Below are 10,249 nucleotides of genomic sequence, written 5' to 3'. Positions count from 1 at the left end.
AGGGGACCCGCGGGCAGAGCGAGAAGAGCGGTCCCGTTCGCCATGAACGTCCGTCCCTCGTCTGGCACGGCTTAGGCCCGGCCCGGGAGAGCACAGCATCACCACATCGGTCGGCAGCATAACGCGAGGGACCCCCGAGCAAGGGAAGGCCGGCGAGGACAGCGAGCGGAGGAGCCTGCTTCAGCCTCACCGACCCCTCTCCTCCTCCAGCAAGCGCGGGCGACGACCCCAGGACGAGAACGCCTGACACGCACTGGCACGGAGCCGGTGGGATGGGGTAAGTCGCGACCGCACCCGGGTGCCGGCGGCAGGGAGTGCACGTGGTAGAGGACCCCGCGCCCCTAACCCCGCCGCCCTCGGGTACCAGAGACCGGAGGTGGCACCACGGTCGTGGGGGCGCCTGGAACGCACAAGAGCCGGCGCGCAGGCCCCAGCGGGCGGCTCAAGCGGCGGGGGTGGAAACGGGCGTCCGGTTCTCGGCCAGAGCCCGGAGCCCTCCCCGCACACGCATCCAGGCACCCGGAAGCTCTCGGGCGACTGTCACCCGAGCAGAGCGTGTCAGCACTTACCTGGCGGCACAAAACCACCCATTCGGGGGCAAGAATCGCCGCGCCCGGAGACGGGGCCCACCCACGGATCACCAGGGGAACCCCTGGATCACGGCCACGGCCACCAGACCCCAAGCACGACCCCATCGCCACCAGGCCCGGAGCTCCCGGGGCCATCTGGTCGACCCCAGAAGCGTGGCGGCAGGGGGAGCCGGGGACAGCCTCCCCGGGCCGCCCGCGCGGGCCGGGACCGGTCGGTCCCTCCCTCTGAGTCGCCGGGTCAGGACTTAGAAAAGAATTCCGCGGAGGCGCCTCCGGCGACCGGGCCCGGGGCGGGACCGTGGCTCCCGTCCCTCAGCCGGGGCTCCACCTACGCCTCGAGCCGGCCCCCTCCCGCCTCCGGACAAAGACGCGACCCGCGAAACTCGGAGAGAGAAGTCCGGTCCGACGGCCCGGACCCACCCCGGGCACGCGTCCGGGCCGGGGACGCCCTCCCCGGCCCGCCCTCGAGGGCTCCCGGGGCCGGTCCACGCTCTTCTCCAGGGCGGGACTTGGAAAAAAAAACTGCCACGGAGGAGGAGGCATCCGAGGACCGGGCCCGGTCCCCACCGCCAGAGCCGGTCGACTCGGAAGACCAGTGGGGAAAAGGCCAGCCCGGCGGCCGAGCCCGTCGCGCCCTCCACGGGCCTCCCCCGCAAGGCCCCGGCCGGTCGCCCACCTCCGGAGCGGGGCGCGGAAAGGGGATCGGCGACGCGGAAGGCCCGACCACCGGGCCGCCCTCGGGACGACGGCCGGGCACGGGACGAGCTCCCTCGCCCGTTCCCCCGCGGCGGCCCCCCACCCCCTCCCGGGGACGGAGGGGCACCGGCGGCTGCTGGTCGACCCGTCCGGGAGGCCCCACACCCCGGCCGGCACCGGGCGGCGCGGCGACAGCCACCTCCCTCAGTAGCCTGCACCTCCAATCTCCGGCGAGCGGGCGTCGCGCTCACGCCCCGGCGCCACCGGGCCAGATCCCGCCAGCGACGCCGGCCTCCCGGGACTCTGCCTCGGTCACCGCGGCCGAGTCCCGTCCCTTGGCCCGCGTCGCCGGAGCTCCGGAGGAAAGAGACGATATAAAAGCGGCCGCCAGGTGGCACCCGGCGACCGACGACCGCCTCAGCGGGACGGAGCCGGAGCGCGGGCCCGCCGGGGAGCACAGCCGGGCCGCCGGGCCGCCCGATCCCGTCCCGGAGCCCCCTCGGACCCAGCCTCCCGGCCCAGTGCGGCCCCGGGGCGTCCGCCCGCGGGCTCCCGGCCGCCAAGGCGCAGCCCCAGCCGCAGGAGGGGGACTCGGAAAAGGTTTCTCGGGCGATCACCGGGAAGGGGAAGGGGAGAGTTCCCCCCAGAGAGGCCAGGGGGCGGCCCGGGCCGGGCTGGGCCGGTGCGGCCGGGAGGCCGCCGCTTCCCGGAGCGGCTGGAGCGCCCCCGGGGTTCCCGGGAGGACTTAGAAAATCAGGGCGGGCGGGGACGGTCAAACCGAAACCAGGCACGTCATCCGAGAAGGACCGTGATGACGGGAGGAGGAAAGCTTTCCAGTCCAGAGGGCCTGTCGAAGGCAGGCGGAGAGTCTACCCGCTGAAACTGACGAAGATGGGCAAAAGAAGCTAGCTCAGGCGCCGACATTTAAGGAAATAAAAAAAAAAAAGCACGAGGGCGTGGAGAAATGGGGAAAAATCAACACTGAGAAATCTACCCTCTGAAACCGACGAAGATGGGCAACAGGGGCTAGCTCAGGTGGCAATTTTTAAGGAAAAATGAAAGGAAGTGCGTGGAGACCTGGGGAAAAAGCAACACGGAGAAATCTACCCTCTAGAACTGAGAAAGAAGCGCAACAGAGGCTAGCTCAGGTGGCAATCTTTAAGCAAAAAAAATAAGATAAAAAAATACAATGGCGAGGAGACGCGGTCAAAAAGCAACCCTGAAAAAGGTACCCTCTGAAACTGAGGAAGCAGGGCAACAGTGCCTAGCTCAGGTGACAATCTTTAAGCAAAAGAAACACACAAGGGCGTGGGGAGCTGGGGAAAAGGCAACACTGAGAAATCCACCCTCTGAAACTGACGAAGATGGGCAAGAGAGGCTGGCTTCAGGTGGCAATCTTTCAGCAAAAGAAACACACAAGGGCGTGGGGAGCTGGGGAAAAGGCAACACTGAGAAATCCACCCTCTGAAACGGACGAAGATGGGCAACAGAGGCTAGCTCAGGTGGCAATCTTTAAGCAAAAAAAATAAGATAAAAAAATACAATGGCGAGGAGACCCGGTCAAAAAGCAACCCTGAAAAAGGTACCCTCTGAAACTGAGGAAGCAGGGCAACAGTGCCTAGCTCAGGTGACAATCTTTAAGCAAAAGAAACACACAAGGGCGTGGGGAGCTGGCGAAAAGGCAACACTGAGAAATCCACCCTCTGAAACGGACGAAGATGGGCAACAGAGGCTAGCTCAGGTGGCAATCTTTAAGCAAAAGAAACACACAAGGGCGTGGAGACCTGGGGAAAAAGCAACACGGAGAAATCCACCCTCTGAAACTGAGGAAGATGGGCAAGAGAGGCTGGCTTCAGGTGGCAAACGTTAAGCAAAAGAAACACACAAGGGCGTGGAGACCTGAGGAAACAGCAACACGGAGATATCGACCCTCTGAAACTCAGGAAGATGGGCAAGAGAGGCTAGCTCAGGTGGCAATCGTTAAGCAAAAACAAAACCCAAAGGCGTGGAGACCTGGGGAAAAAGCAACCCTGAAATATCTACCCTCTGAAACTGAGGAAGATGGGCAAGAGAGGCTGGCTTCAGGTGGCAATCTTTAAGCAAAAGAAACACACAAGGGCGTGGAGGCCTGGGGAAAAAGCAACACGGAGAAATCCACCCTCTGAAACTGAGGGACATGGGCAAAAGAAGCTAGCTCAGGTTGCAACCTTTAAGCAGAAAAAAAACACAAGGGCGTGCAGACCTGGCAAAAAAGCAACAGTGAGAAATCTACCCTCTGAAACCGACGAAGATGGACAACAGAGGCTAGCTCAGGTGGCAATTTTTAAGGAAAAATAAAAGGAAGTGCGTGGAGACCTGGGGAAAAAGCAACACGGAGAAATCTACCCTCTAGAACTGAGAAAGAAGCGCAACAGAGGCTAGCTCAGGTGGCAATCTTTAAGCAAAAAAAATAAGATAAAAAAATACAATGGCGAGGAGACCCGGTCAAAAAGCAACCCTGAAAAAGGTACCCTCTGAAACTGAGGAAGCAGGGCAACAGTGCCTAGCTCAGGTGACAATCTTTAAGCAAAAGAAACACACAAGGGCGTGGGGAGCTGGCGAAAAGGCAACACTGAGAAATCCACCCTCTGAAACGGACGAAGATGGGCAACAGAGGCTAGCTCAGGTGGCAATCTTTAAGCAAAAGAAACACACAAGGGCGTGGAGACCTGGGGAAAAAGCAACACGGAGAAATCCACCCTCTGAAACTGAGGAAGATGGGCAAGAGAGGCTACCTCAGGTGGCAATCCTTAAGCAAAAACAAAGCACAAAGGCGTGGAGCCCTGGGGACAAAGCAACCCTGAAATATCTACCCTCTGAAACTGAGGAACATGGGCAAGAGAGGCTAGCTCAGGTGGCAATCGTTAAGCAAAAACAAAACACAAAGGCGTGGAGACCTGGGGAAAAAGCAACCCTGAAATATCTACCCTCTGAAACTGAGGAAGATGGGCAAGAGAGGCTGGCTTCAGGTGGCAATCTTTAAGCAAAAGAAACACACAAGGGCGTGGAGGCCTGGGGAAAAAGCAACACGGAGAAATCCACCCTCTGAAACTGAGGGACATGGGCAAAAGAAGCTAGCTCAGGTTGCAACCTTTAAGCAGAAAAAAAACACAAGGGCGTGCAGACCTGGCAAAAAAGCAACAGTGAGAAATCTACCCTCTGAAACCGACGAAGATGGACAACAGAGGCTAGCTCAGGTGGCAATTTTTAAGGAAAAATAAAAGGAAGTGCGTGGAGACCTGGGGAAAAAGCAACACGGAGAAATCTACCCTCTAGAACTGAGAAAGAAGCGCAACAGAGGCTAGCTCAGGTGGCAATCTTTAAGCAAAAAAAATAAGATAAAAAAATACAATGGCGAGGAGACCCGGTCAAAAAGCAACCCTGAAAAAGGTACCCTCTGAAACTGAGGAAGCAGGGCAACAGTGCCTAGCTCAGGTGACAATCTTTAAGCAAAAGAAACACACAAGGGCGTGGAGACCTGGGGAAAAAGCAACCCTGAAATATCTACCCTCTGAAACTGAGGAAGATGGGCAAGAGAGGCTGGCTTCAGGTGGCAATCTTTAAGCAAAAGAAACACACAAGGGCGTGGAGACCTGGGGAAAAAGCAACACGGAGAAATCCACCCTCTGAAACTGAGGGACATGGGCAAAAGAAGCTAGCTCAGGTTGCAACCTTTAAGCAGAAAAAAAACACAAGGGCGTGCAGACCTGGCAAAAAAGCAACAGTGAGAAATCTACCCTCTGAAACCGACGAAGATGGACAACAGAGGCTAGCTCAGGTGGCAATTTTTAAGGAAAAATAAAAGGAAGTGCGTGGAGACCTGGGGAAAAAGCAACACGGAGAAATCTACCCTCTAGAACTGAGAAAGAAGCGCAACAGAGGCTAGCTCAGGTGGCAATCTTTAAGCAAAAAAAATAAGATAAAAAATACAATGGCGAGGAGACCCGGTCAAAAAGCAACCCTGAAAAAGGTACCCTCTGAAACTGAGGAAGCAGGGCAACAGTGCCTAGCTCAGGTGACAATCTTTAAGCAAAAGAAACACACAAGGGCGTGGGGAGCTGGCGAAAAGGCAACACTGAGAAATCCACCCTCTGAAACGGACGAAGATGGGCAACAGAGGCTAGCTCAGGTGGCAATCTTTAAGCAAAAGAAACACACAAGGGCGTGGAGACCTGGGGAAAAAGCAACACGGAGAAATCCACCCTCTGAAACTGAGGAAGATGGGCAAGAGAGGCTACCTCAGGTGGCAATCCTTAAGCAAAAACAAAGCACAAAGGCGTGGAGCCCTGGGGACAAAGCAACCCTGAAATATCTACCCTCTGAAACTGAGGAACATGGGCAAGAGAGGCTAGCTCAGGTGGCAATCGTTAAGCAAAAACAAAACACAAAGGCGTGGAGACCTGGGGAAAAAGCAACCCTGAAATATCTACCCTCTGAAACTGAGGAAGATGGGCAAGAGAGGCTGGCTTCAGGTGGCAATCTTTAAGCAAAAGAAACACACAAGGGCGTGGAGGCCTGGGGAAAAAGCAACACGGAGAAATCCACCCTCTGAAACTGAGGGACATGGGCAAAAGAAGCTAGCTCAGGTTGCAACCTTTAAGCAGAAAAAAAACACAAGGGCGTGCAGACCTGGCAAAAAAGCAACAGTGAGAAATCTACCCTCTGAAACCGACGAAGATGGACAACAGAGGCTAGCTCAGGTGGCAATTTTTAAGGAAAAATAAAAGGAAGTGCGTGGAGACCTGGGGAAAAAGCAACACGGAGAAATCTACCCTCTAGAACTGAGAAAGAAGCGCAACAGAGGCTAGCTCAGGTGGCAATCTTTAAGCAAAAAAAATAAGATAAAAAAATACAATGGCGAGGAGACCCGGTCAAAAAGCAACCCTGAAAAAGGTACCCTCTGAAACTGAGGAAGCAGGGCAACAGTGCCTAGCTCAGGTGACAATCTTTAAGCAAAAGAAACACACAAGGGCGTGGAGACCTGGGGAAAAAGCAACCCTGAAATATCTACCCTCTGAAACTGAGGAAGATGGGCAAGAGAGGCTGGCTTCAGGTGGCAATCTTTAAGCAAAAGAAACACACAAGGGCGTGGAGACCTGGGGAAAAAGCAACACGGAGAAATCCACCCTCTGAAACTGAGGGACATGGGCAAAAGAAGCTAGCTCAGGTTGCAACCTTTAAGCAGAAAAAAAACACAAGGGCGTGCAGACCTGGCAAAAAAGCAACAGTGAGAAATCTACCCTCTGAAACCGACGAAGATGGACAACAGAGGCTAGCTCAGGTGGCAATTTTTAAGGAAAAATAAAAGGAAGTGCGTGGAGACCTGGGGAAAAAGCAACACGGAGAAATCTACCCTCTAGAACTGAGAAAGAAGCGCAACAGAGGCTAGCTCAGGTGGCAATCTTTAAGCAAAAAAAATAAGATAAAAAATACAATGGCGAGGAGACCCGGTCAAAAAGCAACCCTGAAAAAGGTACCCTCTGAAACTGAGGAAGCAGGGCAACAGTGCCTAGCTCAGGTGACAATCTTTAAGCAAAAGAAACACACAAGGGCGTGGGGAGCTGGCGAAAAGGCAACACTGAGAAATCCACCCTCTGAAACGGACGAAGATGGGCAACAGAGGCTAGCTCAGGTGGCAATCTTTAAGCAAAAGAAACACACAAGGGCGTGGAGACCTGGGGAAAAAGCAACACGGAGAAATCCACCCTCTGAAACTGAGGAAGATGGGCAAGAGAGGCTACCTCAGGTGGCAATCCTTAAGCAAAAACAAAGCACAAAGGCGTGGAGCCCTGGGGACAAAGCAACCCTGAAATATCTACCCTCTGAAACTGAGGAACATGGGCAAGAGAGGCTAGCTCAGGTGGCAATCGTTAAGCAAAAACAAAACACAAAGGCGTGGAGACCTGGGGAAAAAGCAACCCTGAAATATCTACCCTCTGAAACTGAGGAAGATGGGCAAGAGAGGCTGGCTTCAGGTGGCAATCTTTAAGCAAAAGAAACACACAAGGGCGTGGAGGCCTGGGGAAAAAGCAACACGGAGAAATCCACCCTCTGAAACTGAGGGACATGGGCAAAAGAAGCTAGCTCAGGTTGCAACCTTTAAGCAGAAAAAAAACACAAGGGCGTGCAGACCTGGCAAAAAAGCAACAGTGAGAAATCTACCCTCTGAAACCGACGAAGATGGACAACAGAGGCTAGCTCAGGTGGCAATTTTTAAGGAAAAATAAAAGGAAGTGCGTGGAGACCTGGGGAAAAAGCAACACGGAGAAATCTACCCTCTAGAACTGAGAAAGAAGCGCAACAGAGGCTAGCTCAGGTGGCAATCTTTAAGCAAAAAAAATAAGATAAAAAAATACAATGGCGAGGAGACCCGGTCAAAAAGCAACCCTGAAAAAGGTACCCTCTGAAACTGAGGAAGCAGGGCAACAGTGCCTAGCTCAGGTGACAATCTTTAAGCAAAAGAAACACACAAGGGCGTGGAGACCTGGGGAAAAAGCAACCCTGAAATATCTACCCTCTGAAACTGAGGAAGATGGGCAAGAGAGGCTGGCTTCAGGTGGCAATCTTTAAGCAAAAGAAACACACAAGGGCGTGGAGACCTGGGGAAAAAGCAACACGGAGAAATCCACCCTCTGAAACTGAGGAAGATGGGCAAGAGAGGCTACCTCAGGTGGCAATCCTTAAGCAAAAACAAAGCACAAAGGCGTGGAGCCCTGGGGACAAAGCAACCCTGAAATATCTACCCTCTGAAACTGAGGAACATGGGCAAGAGAGGCTAGCTCAGGTGGCAATCGTTAAGCAAAAACAAAACACAAAGGCGTGGAGACCTGGGGAAAAAGCAACCCTGAAATATCTACCCTCTGAAACTGAGGAAGATGGGCAAGAGAGGCTGGCTTCAGGTGGCAATCTTTAAGCAAAAGAAACACACAAGGGCGTGGAGGCCTGGGGAAAAAGCAACACGGAGAAATCCACCCTCTGAAACTGAGGGACATGGGCAAAAGAAGCTAGCTCAGGTTGCAACCTTTAAGCAGAAAAAAAACACAAGGGCGTGCAGACCTGGCAAAAAAGCAACAGTGAGAAATCTACCCTCTGAAACCGACGAAGATGGACAACAGAGGCTAGCTCAGGTGGCAATTTTTAAGGAAAAATAAAAGGAAGTGCGTGGAGACCTGGGGAAAAAGCAACACGGAGAAATCTACCCTCTAGAACTGAGAAAGAAGCGCAACAGAGGCTAGCTCACGTGGCAATCTTTAAGCAAAAAAAATAAAATATAAAAATACAATGGCGAGGAGACCCGGTCAAAAAGCAACCCTGAAAAAGGTACCCTCTGAAACTGAGGAAGCAGGGCAACAGTGCCTAGCTCAGGTGACAATCTTTAAGCAAAAGAAACACACAAGGGCGTGGGGAGCTGGCGAAAAGGCAACACTGAGAAATCCACCCTCTGAAACGGACGAAGATGGGCAACAGAGGCTAGCTCAGGTGGCAATCTTTAAGCAAAAGAAACACACAAGGGCGTGGAGACCTGGGGAAAAAGCAACACGGAGAAATCCACCCTCTGAAACTGAGGAAGATGGGCAAGAGAGGCTACCTCAGGTGGCAATCCTTAAGCAAAAACAAAGCACAAAGGCGTGGAGCCCTGGGGACAAAGCAACCCTGAAATATCTACCCTCTGAAACTGAGGAACATGGGCAAGAGAGGCTAGCTCAGGTGGCACTCGTTAAGCAAAAACAAAACCCAAAGGCGTGGAGACCTGGGGAAAAAGCAACCCTGAAATATCTACCCTCTGAAACTGAGGAAGATGGGCAAGAGAGGCTGGCTTCAGGTGGCAATCTTTAAGCAAAAGAAACACACAAGGGCGTGGAGGCCTGGGGAAAAAGCAACACGGAGAAATCCACCCTCTGAAACTGAGGGACATGGGCAAAAGAAGCTAGCTCAGGTTGCAACCTTTAAGCAGAAAAAAAACACAAGGGCGTGCAGACCTGGCAAAAAAGCAACAGTGAGAAATCTACCCTCTGAAACCGACGAAGATGGACAACAGAGGCTAGCTCAGGTGGCAATTTTTAAGGAAAAATAAAAGGAAGTGCGTGGAGACCTGGGGAAAAAGCAACACGGAGAAATCTACCCTCTAGAACTGAGAAAGAAGCGCAACAGAGGCTAGCTCAGGTGGCAATCTTTAAGCAAAAAAAATAAGATAAAAAAATACAATGGCGAGGAGACCCGGTCAAAAAGCAACCCTGAAAAAGGTACCCTCTGAAACTGAGGAAGCAGGGCAACAGTGCCTAGCTCAGGTGACAATCTTTAAGCAAAAGAAACACACAAGGGCGTGGAGACCTGGGGAAAAAGCAACCCTGAAATATCTACCCTCTGAAACTGAGGAAGATGGGCAAGAGAGGCTGGCTTCAGGTGGCAATCTTTAAGCAAAAGAAACACACAAGGGCGTGGAGGCCTGGGGAAAAAGCAACACGGAGAAATCCACCCTCTGAAACTGAGGGACATGGGCAAAAGAAGCTAGCTCAGGTTGCAACCTTTAAGCAGAAAAAAAACACAAGGGCGTGCAGACCTGGCAAAAAAGCAACAGTGAGAAATCTACCCTCTGAAACCGACGAAGATGGACAACAGAGGCTAGCTCAGGTGGCAATTTTTAAGGAAAAATAAAAGGAAGTGCGTGGAGACCTGGGGAAAAAGCAACACGGAGAAATCTACCCTCTAGAACTGAGAAAGAAGCGCAACAGAGGCTAGCTCAGGTGGCAATCTTTAAGCAAAAAAAATAAGATAAAAAAATACAATGGCGAGGAGACCCGGTCAAAAAGCAACCCTGAAAAAGGTACCCTCTGAAACTGAGGAAGCAGGGCAACAGTGCCTAGCTCAGGTGACAATCTTTAAGCAAAAGAAACACACAAGGGCGTGGGGAGCTGGCGAAAAGG

Source organism: Equus asinus, unplaced genomic scaffold (assembly GCF_041296235.1).
Source record: "Equus asinus isolate D_3611 breed Donkey unplaced genomic scaffold, EquAss-T2T_v2 contig_212, whole genome shotgun sequence".
Taxonomy (NCBI): Eukaryota; Metazoa; Chordata; class Mammalia; order Perissodactyla; family Equidae; genus Equus; species Equus asinus.
Note: the sequence above shows the minus strand (reverse complement) of the source record.